This window comes from Triticum aestivum, chromosome 1B (genome assembly GCF_018294505.1).
Source record: "Triticum aestivum cultivar Chinese Spring chromosome 1B, IWGSC CS RefSeq v2.1, whole genome shotgun sequence".
NCBI classification, from domain to species: Eukaryota; Viridiplantae; Streptophyta; class Magnoliopsida; order Poales; family Poaceae; genus Triticum; species Triticum aestivum.
The window spans coordinates 608,380,407-608,397,649 of NC_057795.1; positions in this window are offsets into that span (position 1 = coordinate 608,380,407).

Below are 17,243 nucleotides of genomic sequence, written 5' to 3' on the forward strand. Positions count from 1 at the left end.
GTATGCCATACCGGGTTGTGATATCTGCAATGAATGTCACGACAGTCGGCCCATTCAGCTTCTTGATCAGCTTTGCTTCAATCCACTTGGTAAATTTGTCCATGGCGACAAGCAGATGTGTCATGCCACCGTGCACCGTCTTGAATGGGCCCACCATGTCCAATCCCCAGACAGCAAAGGGCCAAGTGAGGGGAATGGTCTTGAGTGCAGAAGCCGACAGGTGTTGCTTGGAGCTAAAGATTTGGCACCCTTTGCAGTGTTTGACTAATTCCTTGGCGTCATCCAAAGCAGTCGGCCAGAAGAATCCATGGTGGAAAGCTTTGGCGACGAGTGATCTTGAGGCTGCATGGTGTCTGCATTCACCTTGGTGTATATCCTTGAGGATTGCTATGCCCTTCTCTGGCTCGACGTAGAGCTGGAAGACTCCAGTGACACTGTGCCTAACAAGCTCTCGGCTCATGATTGTGTATGCTCCGGCTCGGCGTTGGACTTGTCTTGCCGAGTTCTCGTCAGTCGGCAGCTCTCTATTAACCAGGAAATTGAGGATGGGCTGGGCCCATGATGGAGCTGTGACTTCTTCTGTTGTCAAAATGGCTACTGCGACCAGGGCGGGTGGGCTGGGTTGTGAAGAGTTGGAGTCGGCCACCACCTGTTGTGATGATGCAGTCCCCGGGCCGGCTGCAGTAGTCCCCGGGCCGGGTGCGACTATAGTAGTTCTCGAGCCACCTGCCGAAGTCCCCGAGCCGCCTGCTTGGCTCCCCAAGCCGGATCCGACTGCGTCGGGGTCAGGAGGCACGAAGATGGAATCAGGCTCTGGAGACGGCTTTACAGACGGTTTGAGGAGGCGTCGGAGAGAGACGCTGGTTGGTATAGCTTGTCGGGTGGAGCCTATTCATGCCAGGGCATCTGCTTGCTCGTTGTTGGCCCGTGGCACGTGGAGGAACTCGCACCCTTCAAAATATTCACTGAGTTGCTGAACGAGGAAGCGGTAGCTCGCCATGTTTGCGTCTTTGGCGTCCCAGTCGCCGGATGATTGCTGGACTACCAAGTCCGAGTCGCCATAGCACAGGATCCGGCGGATGCCGAGTTCTTTGGCTAACCGGAGCCCGTGTATGAGCGCCTCGTACTCGGCCACATTGTTGGAGGCGGCAAAATGAATTTGCAATGTGTATCTGAGCTTATCGCCTTTGGGAGAGGTGATGATGATGCCGGCTCCCAAGCAGGTGCGCATCTTGGATCCATCGAAGTGCATCCGCCAATGAGTGGAGTCGGGCGCAGGCAGCAGGTACTGGGTCTCAGCCCAATCGACGAGGAAGTTGGCCAATGCCTGGGACTTGACGGTAGTGCGGGGTTGGTAGAAGATCGTGTAAGGAGCCAGCACAATGGCCCATTTTGCCACCCGGCCGGATGCATCCCGACTGCCTATGATCTCAGCTAGTGGGGCAGTACACACGACCGTGATGGGGTGCTCTTGAAAGTAGGGCTTGAGCTTCTTGGCTGCGAAGTACACACCATAACACATCTTCTGATAGTGTGGGTAGTTCTGCTTCGAAGTGGACAACACTTCACTCAGATAATACACCGGCCTCTGGACTAGCTGAACTCAGCCTTCTTCCGGGCGCTGAACCACGATAACGGTGCTGACCACCCTGCTAGTGGCGGCAATGTAAAGGAGCATGGGCTCTTTCTCAGTCGGTACCGCCAAGACAGGCGGCGCGGACAACATCTTCTTCAGCTCATGGAAAGCTTGGTCTGCTTGGTCATTCCACTCGAAATGAGTGGATTTCTTCATGAGTCGGTAGAGGGGGAGAGCCTTCTCTCCAAGCCGGCTGATGAAGCGGTTGAGGGAGGCCAAGCATCCGGTAAATTTTTGGATGTCTCTCAGCTTAGTAGGAATCTCCATTCTCTCTATGTCCTTGATCTTCACTAGGTTGCATTTGATGCCGCGTTCGAAGACCAGGAAGCCTAGGAGCTGGCCGGCTGGCACTCCAAACACGCATTTCTCGGGATTGAGCTTGATCTGAAACCGGCACAGGTTTTCAAATGTCTCCTTGAGGTCTTCCAGCAAGGTGCCACGCTTCTCCGTCTTCACCACATATCGTCTACATAGACGTGTGCATTCTTGCCGAGCTGCTTGAGGAGGCATTTCTGCACGCAACGCTGAAAAGTGGCACCGCATTTCTCAAGCCGAATATCATAGTCAGGTAACAGAAAGCTCCGAATGGTGTGATGAAGGCGGTCTTCAGTCAATCAGCCGGATCCATCTTTATCTGGTGGTAGCCTGAGTAAGCATCCAAAAATCTCAACAACTCGCATCCGGCTGTGGAGTCTATCACTTGATCAATCCTTGGCAGGGCAAAAGGATCCTTGGGGCAGGCCTTGTTGAGGCTGGTGTAGTCAATGCACATGCGCCACTGTTTGTTCTTCTTCAACACCAGGACCGGGTTGGCAAGCCACTCAGGGAAGAATACCTCCATAATGAAGCCGGCTGCTAGAAGTCGGGCTATTTCTTCTTCGACTACTCTTCTCTTCTCTTCTGACAGGCGGCGCAAGGGCTGCTTGACCGGCTTGGCATCTGATCGGATGTGTAGCTTGTGCTCGGCAAAATCTGTCGGAAAACCTGGCATGTCTTCGGGAGACCATGCGAAGATGTCCCGATTCTCATGGAGGAAATCGACGAGCTCGCTTTCCTATTTGCTGTCAAGGCTGGTTCCCATGACGGCGTACCTCTCCGGGTGCTCCTGGTCCAGAGGTATTTTCTTTGTTTCTTCGGCCGGCCGGAAAGAACACTGAGCCTCATATTCCTTGGGGTCGGGGGACAAGGCCGGCTGCTTGCCGGCCATGGCCACGACTCAGTCCAGCATCCTCTTCTCCTCAGCGATCACGAGGAACTCGGCCAGTCGGCTGCTAGCTTCCACACACTCAGAGGACTTCTTGTAGTCTCTGGCTATGGTGATGATGCCCTTGGAACTCGGCATCTTCATCTTGAGGTAGGCGTAGTGGGCACATCCATGAACTTGGCCAGAGCAGGTCGGCCAAGCAGTGCGTGGTACGGGCTCTCCAGATCCACCACTTCAAACCATATTGCTTCTCGGCGGAAATGATATTTGTCTCCAAAGAGAACATCTATCCTGATCTTGCCGATTGGTGCACAAGACAGGCCGGGTACGATGCCGTGGAACATAGTTCGACTCGTCATGAGCAGCTTTGTCTTGATATTCAGCTTCTCCATGGTGTCACGATACAGTAGTTGTTGCTGCTTCCGCCATCTATCAGCACGCGGGAGAATCGGGCAGCTCGCCTGTCTGTCGCGAGGGTGGCATCCAAAACCAACGCATAAGAGCCGGGCGACGGCATCACCTCTGGGTGATCGGCCCGGCTCCAACTGATAGGTTTCTCCGATCAGTGCATGAACTCGGGGTTGTTGGAGGCGACCGCGTTGACTTCTTGGTGTTGTCGGCGCCAGCTTCGTCGGTCTTCTGGCTGGCTTGTAAAGACGACGTAGGTGGCATGATCGCCAGGGAACTCGTCTTGGATAGCTCCGACAGCTGGCCGAGCGGCCGGCTGCTGAGGAGCCGGAGGCGGCTGACCAGCAGGCGGAGGCGGCACCAGCCCTTCGCCCTTGGAGATACGCTTGAGCCAATGGCATTTCCGAGTAGTGTGGTTGGAGGCCTTCGCGCCGCTGTGGAACTTGCAGGGGGCATCAAGGGCTTGCTCGTAGGAGAAAGCCGGCTGCCAAGCCGGCCTGCCGCCCTTCTGCTTCTTGGGAGCGGGCCGCCCTTCGAGTTGTTCGTCTTCGACTATGGCCACTCGCCGAATGGTGGTAGTCGGCATAGGAGCCTTGCGCTTTTTGTCGTTCTGGTATGGGCGTCGGTTGGAGTCTCCAGCTGGCGTCTTGGGAGCCGGCGCGAGCACCTTCCCGGAGGCGTCTACTTGGAGCTCGGTATTCATGGAGGAGTCGGCCGTGGCGCACTTGTCTGCAATGACCAGCAGCTCATCGAGGGTAGTCGGCTCGTCGCAGAGGAGTCGGTGCTTGAGGAGGGTGCCTTCTCGGCACCCGGCCGTGAAATACTCTATGGTTTGAACCTCGTGCACCCCTTCACAGGAGTTTCGGAGCTCGGCCCAACGCGTGAGACAGTTGCGGGTTGACTTGTTGGGCCCTTGTACAGACAAGGAGAGCTGTCGGGGCTTGGGAGCCCGTTTGTAGGTGCTGGTGAAGTTGCGGATGAGGGCTTCCATGAAGTCTAGCCAACTGTTAATGCTGTAAGACTTGAGGCTGTTAGCCAGGTGTGCGTCGTGCCTTGGAGCATCAGGGGAACATATTTCACGGCAACACGCCTGTTGCCGTTTGCTATGCGGACTGCTGTGGAGTAGTCGATCAACTAATCTTTCGGCTTCACGGAGCCGCTGTACTTGGGCGTGTCTCTTGGGAGCGAGAACCCTTTGGGGAAGGGCTCGTCGCGGATGCGGGGGCCGAAACAAGGCGGACCGACATCATCTTCTTCTAGCGCCAGGGATCGCGCTAGGCGGTCGATTCGATGGCGGGCATCGTTTTCGCCGACTCCTTCGCAGCGACCTAGTCGGCCGCTGAGAGTCGGATGCGTGACAGGCGGCGGGGTGGGGTATCTCTCCCCACGAGGCGGGGGAGGAGGCGTATCGCCCCGTCGCTCCATAGCTCGAGGGCGGCCTTCAGCGTCACGCTCAATGGTGACCCGAGTCGGACTGCGACTAGCAGCCGACTCCTTTTCTTGCCTTGTGCGGGCTCCGCCCGCAGTCGGTGTTCGTGACGTTGCGCCTGCTCTCGGCGTGGGGGCGGGTTTTCGGCGCGGAAGCCGGCTTCGTGCCGCTTTCCGGCCGCGTCGATCAGCTGCTGGATGCGCCTGGTCATGTAGGGGAGCTCGTCGGCCCCTACTCCGTTCAACTCCTCTACGACCGGCTGGGAGGCGCGTAGGTTCTCAAGAGGCATGGCGTAGGCCGGGCGTTCTGCTCCCAGCATGTTGGCGATGGCCGCGCCGCGTTTCTGGACGATGCCGGCACGGATTGGCCCGTCGGGAGGCGGTGTGCCAAAGGCGGCGCGGTCGACTTCGCGCTGGTGCGCCTCGGTGAGGCGTCTCATGGTGGCTAGCTTCTGGCCCTCCGTAATGAGGGCAAGGCGGCGTGCCTCCAGCGCCTCGGCGTCGATGTCGTCCAGGATGGGGGCGAACAAATCGTGCAGTGCCGCTTGCAGGGCGTCGTGGGTGTTCTCGCCAGAGGCGACTCCATGGCTGATGACCAGCACCTCGGTGACGGTGCTGCCGCCACTGTCGGCCCGAGGGAGAGGATCGTCGAAGACCACCACGTTGGTAGGGAAAGCGTCGAGCGATGCTGTGTCGGAGTCGACAAGCATCGGATCGGTGGAGCCAACCGACTCCAAATCCACAACAGGCTCGCTGGCAATGTGGACTTGGTAGAGGAGGTTGACAAGGCGGCTCTCGAGGCAGCCGGTGCCCGCGTCGGACGCGGGCTCGTCGGAGATGCGAACCTCGCCAAGAAGATCGGCGAGGCAGCTCGCTGTGCAGGCGTCGTCGACACCTTGCAGCGCGTCGGGGCAAGCGCCATCGGACGTGCCGGGCTGGCTACGCTCACGGGGGAGGAAGAGGGTTCCCCTCTAGAACAGGTCTCCGGACGACGGTGCACCTAGCCCCATGGTGGGCGCCAAATGTCGGGTGGTAGGTACGACATATGCCAACGGGTGGCTTATCATTGTGGGAGCCAATAAGACATCACTGGTGCCTGGAAACGAGATAAGGAGAAGACATGCACGCCGGCGAATCTTACCCAGGTTTGGGCTCTCCGTGGAGATAACACCCTAGTCCTGCTCTGGCGGGTCTACGCATGATCACTAGATCAACAAGTAGCTACAAGAGGCTCATTGAGTTGTTTGGCGAGAGGAAGAAGAAGGAGCAAGCTAGCTCTCTTCTCCTCTCAAAGTTGTGTCTAAAACTATCAAAGTCCAACCCTTTGCATGGGTGCCCTGGGGGGTTTATATAGGCCTACCCCCTAGGGGTACAATGGTAATCCGGCTGGGCGCGGGCCCAGCCGTCAGCGTCTACGTTCGCCGGCTTCTCCGCGGACCGCTGGGGCCCACTGACTGGTGGGTCCCGCCGGCTTCTCCACGGACCGCTGGGGCCCACTGACTGGTGGGTCCCGCCGGCTACCAGCCTCCTGGTAGACAGGTAGGTCCCACCGCTTGGGGGTCTTGTCGGGGGATGGTTACTGTTGCCTCACCCTTGATGACGAGGGCTTTGTCGAAGTAAGCGTGGCTATAGTGCCGCCGCCTTGCGGGCGCTCACTGTAGCCTTACCTCATCTTGTCTCCTTAATGATGCATGTTCTTCGAGGGAGGGGGCGAGCCGGCTGGGGAGAGCCAGCTACGTCCTAGGCCGACTAGGGGAAGCGTGGCCGCCTTCGGGTGTCTCTCTGACCGAAGGGGCCCGCCGCCTGTGGGCCGTACTGACAGCCTGCCGTGGGTGATGTCATGGTCAGCATATCAACTGTGCCACGCCGGACGGGTCATTGCTGCCCCGGACGGTGTACTATACCCATGCGTATTCCGGGATTCGGGGGCGGCATGTTTCACTGTTGCCATGCCCCGTCCCATCGCCATTACGTTGGTGCAAACTTTGAGGCCTCGATCTGGGCCGCTTGTTCGGGGCCGGCTTCTTGGAGTCGGTAATGTTGTGGCCGGCTTCTTGGAGTTGGCCATGTGGTGGCCGGCTTTCCGGAGTTGGCCCTCCTGCGGCTTTCTTTATGATGATTCTAGGGTCGGGCCGCCTTTCGATAGTTGGCTGATGGGGTAGCCGGCCGGGGGAAGGCGGCCCCATGTCTTGGGTGCTCGAAGGCTTGATCGGGCCATTATTTTTTGAAGAGCCAGGGGGAGCCGGCTAGGCTACCCGTGGTCATTTACTCCGACAAGGAGCAGCGCGGGGTCTTGGCGCGCTGGAGCAGGAGCGCGGTCATGACGCACCGGTGCAGGGAGTACGCGAGCACCTTCTTGGGGGCGAGGGATTTCGTGGCATCTCCTTTCTTGTCGCGCAGGCACCAGATGCGGTGGGTCTCGTCCTGGGGCCGCGTGCCTTGGAGCCAAGGCGCCTTCTTGGGGAGGAGGTGGCGAAGGCACCTTTTGATCCACGCCTCCTGCGCGGGATGGAAGGCGAGGCGGCGAGAGAGATGGCATAGGAGAGCCCCCTGCGACACAGACGAGCTCGGTGATACGGGCGAGCCAGTCCTCGTAGAGGTCGTCGATGGGACGGTAGTGCAGGAGCTCACGCGCCAGGAGCAGCACAGCATGCGCGTCCGTGGGGGCACGACGGGCATGAGACGACGAACCGGCTGGAGTCAGCGACGGGGTGGCGGTGCGGCTGAGGGAGTTCCAGACTAGGGGGTGTCCGGATAGACGAACTATCATCATCGGCCGGACTCCAAGACTATGAAGATACAAGATTGAAGACTTCGTCCCGTGTCCCGATGGGACTTTCCTTGGCGTGGAAGGCAAGCTTGGCGATACGGATATGTAGATCTCCTACCATTGAAACCGAATCTGTGAAACCCTAGCCCTCTCCGGTGTCTATATAAACTGGATGGCTTTAGTCCGTAGGACGAACAACAATCATACCATAGGCTAGCTTCTAGGATTTAGCCTCCTTGATCTCGTGGTAGATCTACTCTTGTAACACACATCATCAATATTAATCAAGCAGGACGTAGGGTTTTACCTCCATCAAGAGGGCCTGAACCTGGGTAAACATCGTGTCCCTCGTCTCTTGTTACCATCCGCCTAGACGCACAGTTCGGGACCCCCTACCCGAGATCCACCGTTTTTGACACCGACATTAGTGCTTTCATTGAGAGTTCCTCTGTGTCGTCACCAATAGGCTTGATGGCTTCTTCGATCATCATCAATGATGCAGTCCAGGGTGAGACCTTCCTCCCAGACAGATCTTCGTATTCGGCGGCTTTGCACTGCGGGCCAATTCGCTTGGCCATCTGGAGCAGATCGAAAGTTACGCCCCTGGCCGTCAGGTCAGATTTGGAAGTTTGAACTTCACGGCGGACATCCGCTAGGACTTGATCCTCGATGGATTCGAGCCACAGCCAAGCGTGCCGCACTGTCACGGCGAGCATGATTTCGCTCTGCAGTCGGACAGTACCCGGGAGGCCGCACTCGAGCCCGCTCCGATCTTCGATTCGGAGCCGGCTGCGCGGGTCGAGGACGGATGGCTAGACACCGCCTCGGGGGCCGCAGCCTCTACGGCGATAGAGCCGAACACTGACCTTGTCCCTCATGAAGCTCGTGACTCCGAGGTGCCGGACTCCTTGCCGGACTCCGAACCTCCCACGCCCCCTCCGATCGGATCTGATTGGGAACCGATCATGGAGTTCAACCCAGCGGACATCTTTCAACACTCACCTTTCGGCAACATCATGAGTTCGCTAAAGTGCCTCTCGTTATCAGGAGAGCCTTGGCCGGATTGCGGTCAGGACGGTTGGGATGCGGACGGCAAAGAAATTCAAAGCCCACCGACCACCCACTTGGTAGCCACTGTCGATGATCTAACCGACATGCTAGACTACGACTCCGAAGACATCGACGGAATGGACGACGATGCCGGAGACGACCAAGAACCAGCGCCCACCGGGCACTGGACAGCCACCTCATCATATGACATATACATGGTGGATATCCGAAAGGATGGGAACGGCGAAGGAACAGCGGAGGATGACCCCTCCAAGAAACAGCCCAAGCGCCGGCATCAGCGGCGCCGCTCTAAATCCCGCCACAGCAAGAATGAAGATTCCGGCACCGGAGATAATAATACACCGGACAGTGCCAAAGACAACCCACTCCAGCAAGATCCAGCGCAGGAGGACGGAGACGCCAGCCCTCATGAGAGAGCGGCAGAAGAAGAGGTAGAGGACTACATGCCTCCCTCCGGAGACGAGGCAAGCCTCGAAGACGACGAATTCGTCGTGCCTGAGGATCTCGTCGAACAAGAGCATTTTAAACGCAGGCTTATGGCCACGGCAAACAGCCTCAAGAAAAAGCAGCAACAGCTTAGAGTTGATCAAGATCTGCTAGCCGACAGATGGACTGAAGTCCTCACGGCCGAAGAGTATGAGCTCGAACGCCCCTCCAAAAGTTACCCTAAACGCAAGCTGCTCCCCCGATTAGAGGAGGCGTATGAACCTGCATCACCAGGAGACAATACGGCTGACCGACCACCCCGTGGTCGCGACAGAGAGGCCTCTAGGCCCTTCACTAAACCCGTACCCCGGCATCACTCGAAAAGCGCAAGGCCACAGGGGAACGCTCCGGACTTGCGAGATATATTGGAGGATAGGGCAAGACAATCAAGATCGATCTATGGATCGCGTGGGCGCCCCATGATATGTGATGACAACCGTCGTGCCGGACACAGTAAGTCCGGCCGGGCCGAACAAAATAGACAAAGCTCTTTTGAGCTCCGTCGTGATATCGCCCAGTATAGAGGCGCCGCACACCCACTATGCTTCACAGACAATGTAATGGATCATCAAATCCCCAAAGGGTTTAAACCCGTGAATATTGAATCTTACGATGGCACAACAGACCCCGCGGTTTGGATCGAAGACTATCTCCTTCACATCCACATGGCCCGCGGTGACGATCTTCATGCCATCAAATACCTCCCCCTCAAGCTTAAAGGACCAGCCCGGCATTGGCTTAACAGCTTGCCAGCAGAGTCAATTGGGAGTTGGGAAGACCTGGAAGCCGCATTCCTCGATAACTTCCAAGGCGCGTATGTGTGACCACCAGACGCCGATGACCTAAGCCACATAATTCAGCAGCCAGACGAATCGGCCAGACAATTCTGGACACGGTTCTTAACCAAGAAAAACCAAATCGTCGACTGTCCGGATGCGGAGGCCCTTGCAGCCTTCAAGCATAATATCTGCGACGAGTGGCTTGCCCGGCACCTGGGATAGGAAAAGCCGAAATCCATGGCAGCCCTCACATCACTCATGACCCGCTTCTGCACGGGTGACGACAGCTGGCTAGCACGCAGCAACAACCTCAGCAAAAATTCTGGCAGTCCGGATATCAAGGACCGTAATGGCAGGTCGTGTCATAACAAAAACAAACGCCGCATTAACGGCGACAATAGTGAGGATACGGCAGTCAATGCCGGATTCAGAGGCTCTAAACCCGGTCAACAGAAAAAGCCATTCAAAAGAACTACTCCGGGTCCGTCCAATTTGGACCGAATACTCGACCGCTTGTGCCAGATACACGGCACCCCCGAAAAGCCAGCTAATCACACCAACAGGGACTATTGGGTATTCAAATAGGCAGGCAAGTTAATTGCCGAAAATAATGACAAGGGGCTGCACAGCGATGACGAGGAAGAGACCCGTCCGTCGAACAATAGAGGACAGAAGGGTTTCCCCCCACAGGTGCGAACGGTGAACATGATCTACGCAACGCATATACTCAAAAGGAAGCGGAAGCGGGCAATAAGGGACGTATACGCGATGGAGCCAGTTGCCCCGAAGTTCAATCCATGGTCCTCCTTCCCGGTCACTTTTGACCGGAGGGACCACCCCACCAGCATCCGCCATGGCGGATTCGCCGCATTGGTTCTAGACCCAATCGTCGATGGATTTCACCTCACCAGAGCCCTGATGGAGGACGGCAGCAGCCTGAACCTCCTTTATTAGGACACAGTGTGCAAAATGGGCATAGACCCCTCAAGGATTAAACCTACCAAGACAACCTTTAAAGGCGTCATACCAGGTGTAGAAGCCAATTGTATAGGCTCAGTTACACTGGAAGTAGTCTTCAGATCCCCGGATAACTTCTGAAGCGAGGAGTTAATCTTCGACATAGTTCTGTTCCGCAGCGGCTTTCATGCTCTGCTTGGATGTATCGCGTTCGCAAAGTTCAACGCGGTGCCACACTACGCATACCTCAAGCTCAAGATGCCAGGCCCTCGAGGGGTCATCACGGTCAACGGAAACATTGAACGTTCTCTCCGAACAGAGGAACATACAGCGGCTCTCGCGGCAGAAGTACAGTGCAGCCTCTTAAGGCAATTCTCGAGTTCGGCCGTCAAGAGACCGGACACGGCTAAACGTGCCCGGAGTAATATACAACAAGACCACCTGGCACGTTCCGAGCACGCGTAGCAGTGCGGCCCCAACCCCGGCCCCTGTAAAACATCAAGACAGATCCTTCACGTACACCATTATGCTCTGAAGATACCATGGGCATGGGGAGAGGGGCACGACCACGATAGGCCCAGATGCGGCTCAACCACACCAGGGGCTTTCAAGTGTGTCGTTCTTTTTCTTTTTTTTTACCCGCAGGACTCCGTTTGTCAGAGGCCCTGTCCGGCAGCAGACCTGCCGAACTCACGATGCAACAGCCAGGGAAGTATAAAGGCTACAACGAATATCCAGGTGGTCTCCATTATGAGCATTTAATCCGTTTTACGCACCATTCTGTAGCCTACCCCTGGAGGGGGGACATGTTTAACAGTCCCATCCCTTGCTTATCACACCATTTGTATCATTCTGCACTTACATCAGTTTTTCTTGAATAAGTAATGCAACACCTTTTTGCTTCCAATTGCATTTCTCTTTTATACATATGTTCATTTGTGACATTACGCATCCGTACGTTTTGGTACGGCTAAATACACCAGGGGCTTATGTTCCCCGCATCATGGTGTGATAAGTCCGAACGCTTTCACAAGTGCGGCACCCCGAACTTATAGCATTATATGCATCAACTCCGAATCATGTCTTGGGTCAATAGTTGAGTTTGCCCGGCTCCCATGTTTTGGTACCTTACGTTCCGTTGTATCGGCTAAGGTAGCACTGGGAGAACCACTACGGTTGCACCCCAGTTGAGCTGGGTTAACGCCTCAGTGGAGAAAGCTAAAATTGACCGTCATGATGAGGCAAGAGCTGGTCGCTGTTCGAGAGGTTTTTTGCGAGTCCCTAAAGACTTATGCCGCTTAGAGCGAGGAGCCGGTTTTTGTCCAGCCCAGGCGTGGATAGCGCCCCAAATTCGGCCTTCCGAAGACTAGGGGCTTCGCCGAAATTTAAAATTATAGAATTCTATGGCTAAGTGAGAGTGTTCAAGCATTATAAGTCCGGTTGCCTTGTTCATTGTGTTGAGCGCCTCCCTAGATGGACCCAAATATGGGAACAAGAGTGCTCACATTTATCCCGAACACCCCAGCACTCGTGGCATGGGGGCTGAAGCCGACGACTTGCCATCTCTCAGATTTGATAAACAGCCGCACAGAAGGTAATATTTTAAATTAAAATGCGTTGCTTCGTGCAAATGAACTCAGTTTTCAGCGCACAGGATAACAAAATGCGAGTCTACTCAAATATTACATCTTTGGAGCACTCACCTGCAATAGTGCGAGCGCCCTTCAGCACACTCTTATAATACATCTCGGGCGTGCGATGCTCCTTGCCCTCCGGTGGTGGGTCCGTCACGAGCTTCTGGGCATCCATCTTGCCCCAGTGCACCTTTGTGCGGGCAAGGGCCCGACGGGCACCTTCAATACAGGCGGATTGCTTGATGACTTTAACCCACGGGCACGCATCCACCAGCCGTCGCACCAGGCCGAAGTAGCTCCCAGGCATGGCCTCCTTAGGCCATAGCCGAACTATGAGGCCCTTCATGGCCTGTTCGGCCCCCTTGTGGAGCTCGACCAGCTACTTCAGCTGGTCGCTAAGGGGCACCGGATGTCCGGCCTCAGTATACTGAGACCAGAAGACCTTCTCCGTCGAGCTCCCCTCCTTGGCCCGGAAGAATGCGGCAGCATCGGACACGCTGCGAGGAAGATCTGCGAACGCTCCTGGAGAGCTCCGAATTCGGGTAAGCGACAGGTAATTAACACTCACATGCTTACTTTGCATGAAAAATGCCTTACCCGCTGCTATTTTCTTTACTGCCTCGATCTCCTGGAGGGCCTTGTAGGCTTCGGCCTTAGCGGCTTTGGCACTCTCAAGAGCCGTTGCAAGCTCAGACTCTCGAGTCTTCGAGTCACGCTCCAGGCTCTCATGTTTTTTCACGAGATCCTGGAGCTCTTGCTGTACCTCCGCCACCCGCGCCTCCTGCTTCTCTCGCTCGGTGCGCTCCGCGGCCGCATTGCGTTCGGCCATGGCCACCGCCTCTTTCAGGGTCGCCACCTCGTTAGTGGCCCCTGCAATACCCATGTTATCCTTGTCATTCTTTTTGCAACTAAAATCCTTTTCTGTAAGGTACAATTTTAATAAGGTGTCACTCACCTTCCTTGTCCTCGAGCTGCTTCTTGGCACGGCCGAGCTCATTCTTGGACCGCTTGAGGTTTTCCTTCAAAGTATTGACCTCCGCAGTCAGTGTGGCAGAGGTCAGCAGCGCAGCTTGCAATCCCATATCGACATATTTTGTATGACTCATGCGTATATCTTCTTAGATCCTCAGTCCGGCTTTTCTTTCCGAACACCGAACCGAGCATCAGGGGCTACTGTCTATGCGGTACTATTTTACATATCTCAAAATTCTTACCTCAAAGCCTGTTAGAAGGCTGCTGCAGGCTTTGGTCAGCCCGCTCTTGGCGAGCTGCACCTTCTGAATCACCGCACTCATAACAGCGCGTGTTCCTCTTTGATGGAGGCGCCATCGAGCGCCTCCAGCAAGTTATCCGGCGCCTCCGGTTGGACGGAGGCTGCCGGTGTCACGGTCTTGCCCTTCTTATGAAGGGGCCGCCCGCCGGACTCCGGAGCCACTACGGGATCCAGAGCCGAGTCCGGTGCAAAGTCCGGGAGGTTGTCCTGGGATGCCTCCGGGGCCTCCTCCTCCGAGCGGGTCCCTTCCTGGGATCCCACCTCGCCATCGTCCGTGTCACAGGGGGTGGAGGCAGTCGGAAGAGAATCCATATCCGACGCACCTAAGGACCCGCTCGACGAAGTGGGAAGATCGTCCTTGGGCGGACTACAGGGTTGTATGCGGCATTAGAAAGACACTGTGTGGCAAAATAGAAAAACCATGGAGTTATTCGGGAGTCCAGATACTTACGATCTCGCCAGGGGCTTGGCCCTTGGAGGCCAGTCCTCGTCGTCGTCACTGGCGTTGGCAGAACAGTCCGGGGGAAGAGTTTTTCCCTTCTTGGACCCTTCGGCCTCCCTCGTTGGGGAGGCCTTCCTTTTCTTCTCTCCTCCCACTGGGGGAGAGGCTCTCTTCTTCTCCTCCTCACCCTTGTGGGAGGAGTCGGCCTCAGAGTCATCGTTCGATAACACCTGAAAACGGGAACTCTTTCGAGTACCCATGGCCTTCTTCTTGGCCTTCTTCTCCAGCACCACGTGGGGTGCCGGAGCCAGCAGCCCCGTCAAGCGGGCGTCCGCTGGGTCCTCTGGCAATGGGGCCGGACAGATAGCATGTTCGGCCTTCTTCAGCCAGCCCTGTCAAAGGAAAGGGAGTTTAGATCCCGCATAGTGTCAAACTATGGAAAACAAGCGTCCCGTAAAGGACAAAATCACTTACCTCGTCAGCTGGACGCTGCGAGCTGAATCCGCGATCTTCGGTAGCGGATGCAGGAGCCTCGGCACCCTTGAACAGCACCTTCCAGACCTCTTCGTACATAGTGTCGAAGAGCCCGCTCAAAGTCTGGTGCTGCGCCGGATCAAACTCCCACATGTTGAAGCCCCGTCGTTGGCACGGGAGGATCTGGTGGATGAGCATGACCTGGACCATGTTGACAAGCTTGAGCTTCTTGTCCACCAGCTTTTGGACGCAGGCTTGGAGTCCGGTCAGCTCCTCCGAATCACCCCAAGTCCGGCCGCTCTCTTTCCAGGAGGTGAGCCGTGTGGGGATGCCAGATCTAAATTCGGGGGCCACTGCCTATTCGGGGTCACGCGGCTCAGTGATGTAGAACCACCCCGATTGCCACCCCTTGATGGTTTCCACGAAAGTGCCCTCAAGCCAAGTAACGTGGGACATCCTGCCCACCATGGCGCCTCCGCACTCCGCTTGGCTTCCCTTCACAACCTTCGGCTTGACATTGAAGGTCTTGAGCCACAAGCCGAAGTGGGGCTGGATGCAGAGGAAGGCCTCACACACGAAGATAAATGCCGAGATGTTGAGGATGAAATTCGGGGCCAGATCATGGAAATCCAGGCCGTAGTAGAACATGAGCCCCCGGACAAAGGGATGGAGTGGGAAGCCCAGTCCGCGGAGGAAATGGGGAAGGAATACTACCCTCTCATGGGGCCTGGGGGTGGGGATGAGCTCTCCCTCATCGGGAAGCCGGTGCGCGATGTCGCTGGACAAGTATCCGACGCTGCGCAGCTTCTGGATCTGCCCCTCCGTGACGGAGGAGGCCATCCACTTGCCTCCCGCTCTGGACATATTTGGAGAAGGTTGAGGTGAGATGTGCGGACTTGGGCGCTGGAACTCGAGTTCGCAGATATGGATAAGCCAAGGAGGAAGAAGGCGCAGGTGAAAGGGTTGGATCTTAATCCCCTTATATGGGCGGCCGGAAACATGCGTCCCCACCAGCCTGATAAAACTCACTTATCCCCCAAGCGCCGCAATCAATGGCGCGGTTGGGTTACCCACGTCCGTATTGATGGGAATCCCGGAATAAGGGGGAACACGATCTCTGCTTCGACAAGACGTGCCAAGGAAACCGCTTTGCTAAACGCGCTGAGGTGGTACAATAAAAATGATTCGAGTAAAGGCTTGGTAGTGTTGTGACGTCATGTCACGAAATACGTCAGCAGATTGAACTTGTGTAAATATTATTCTCTCTACGGTGGTATGTGGAAATTATTTTGCAGAGCCGGACACTATCCTGGTGTTCACAATCTTCTATGAATTATTCGAAGGGAGAACCCACCTTGCAATGCCGAAGACAACATGCGCGCCGGACTCGTCGTCATTAAAGCCTGGTTCAGGGGCTACTGAGGGAGTTCCGGACTAGGGGGTGTCCGGATAGCCGAACTATCATCATCGGCCGGACTCCAAGACTATGAAGATACAAGATTGAAGACTTGGTCCCGTGTCCGGATGGGACTTTCCTTGGCGTGGAAGGCAAGCTTGGCGATACGGATATGTAGATCTCCTACCATTGAAACCGACTCTGTGTAACCCTAGCCCTCTTCGGTGTCTATATAAACCGGATGGCTTTAGTCCGTAGGACGAACAACAATCATACCATAGGCTAGCTTCTAGGGTTTAGCCTCCTTGATCTCGTGGTAGATCTACTCTTGTAACACACATCATCAATATTAATCAAGCAGGACGTAGGGTTTTACCTCCATCAAGAGGGCCCGAACCTGGGTAAACATCGTGTCCCTCGTCTCCTGTTACCATCCGCCTAGACGCACAGTTCGTGACCCCCTACCCGAGATCCGCCGGTGTTGACACCGACAGCGGCCTTCCCCCGCATCGAAGGATGCAGGCACGAGGCCTGCTGCTCGTTCCCCGCCGGGCCGGTGGCGGCGTTGGCGGCGAGCGACGGGGAACGACGGGGGCGTACACTAAGGGGCGCCGTCTGGGCGACGCGGGTGGCGAGAGCAGCCCGACGCTCGGCGCGAGCCCGGCGAGCGTCAGACATGGATACGACGGAAGATCACACGCGATCAGCGGAAGAAAGATTCCGGCGCACCCCTACCTGGCGCGCCAAATGTCGGATTTTGGGTTCTGGCAAACCATTGAGGTTTGAACTCTGGGGTGCGCGCGAAGATCTTTCCCCTACCAGCTCGCGTGCTTTGCAAGGAATCTAGACTACACGAAGAACAACACAAGGGACACAAGGTTTATACTAGTTCGGGCCACCATTGTGATGTAATACCCTACTCTAGTTTGTGGTGTGTGGATTGCCTGAGGGGCTGATGATGAACAGTACAAGGGAAGAACAGCCTCGCGAGGGGTGTTCTCGTGGTGGTGGTGTCCCTTTGGAGGGGTTGATTCCAGATGCCTCTATACTATCGTGGCTATCCCTATATATAGAGTGAGAGGCCCCGGGCCTCTTCCCAAATATTGAGCGGGAAGGGCGCCAACAATTGGCCATTTTGAAGGGGAACATCTAGTGCACTTATCCTGACTAAAGTTGGTCTTCGACTACCAAAGACTCTGGCGGTGACGCTGTCCTGGGCTCCACGATGACCTCCTTCCTGCCGTTCTGCTGGTCTTGGTCTTGTTGCACTGAAATGGTAACCTTT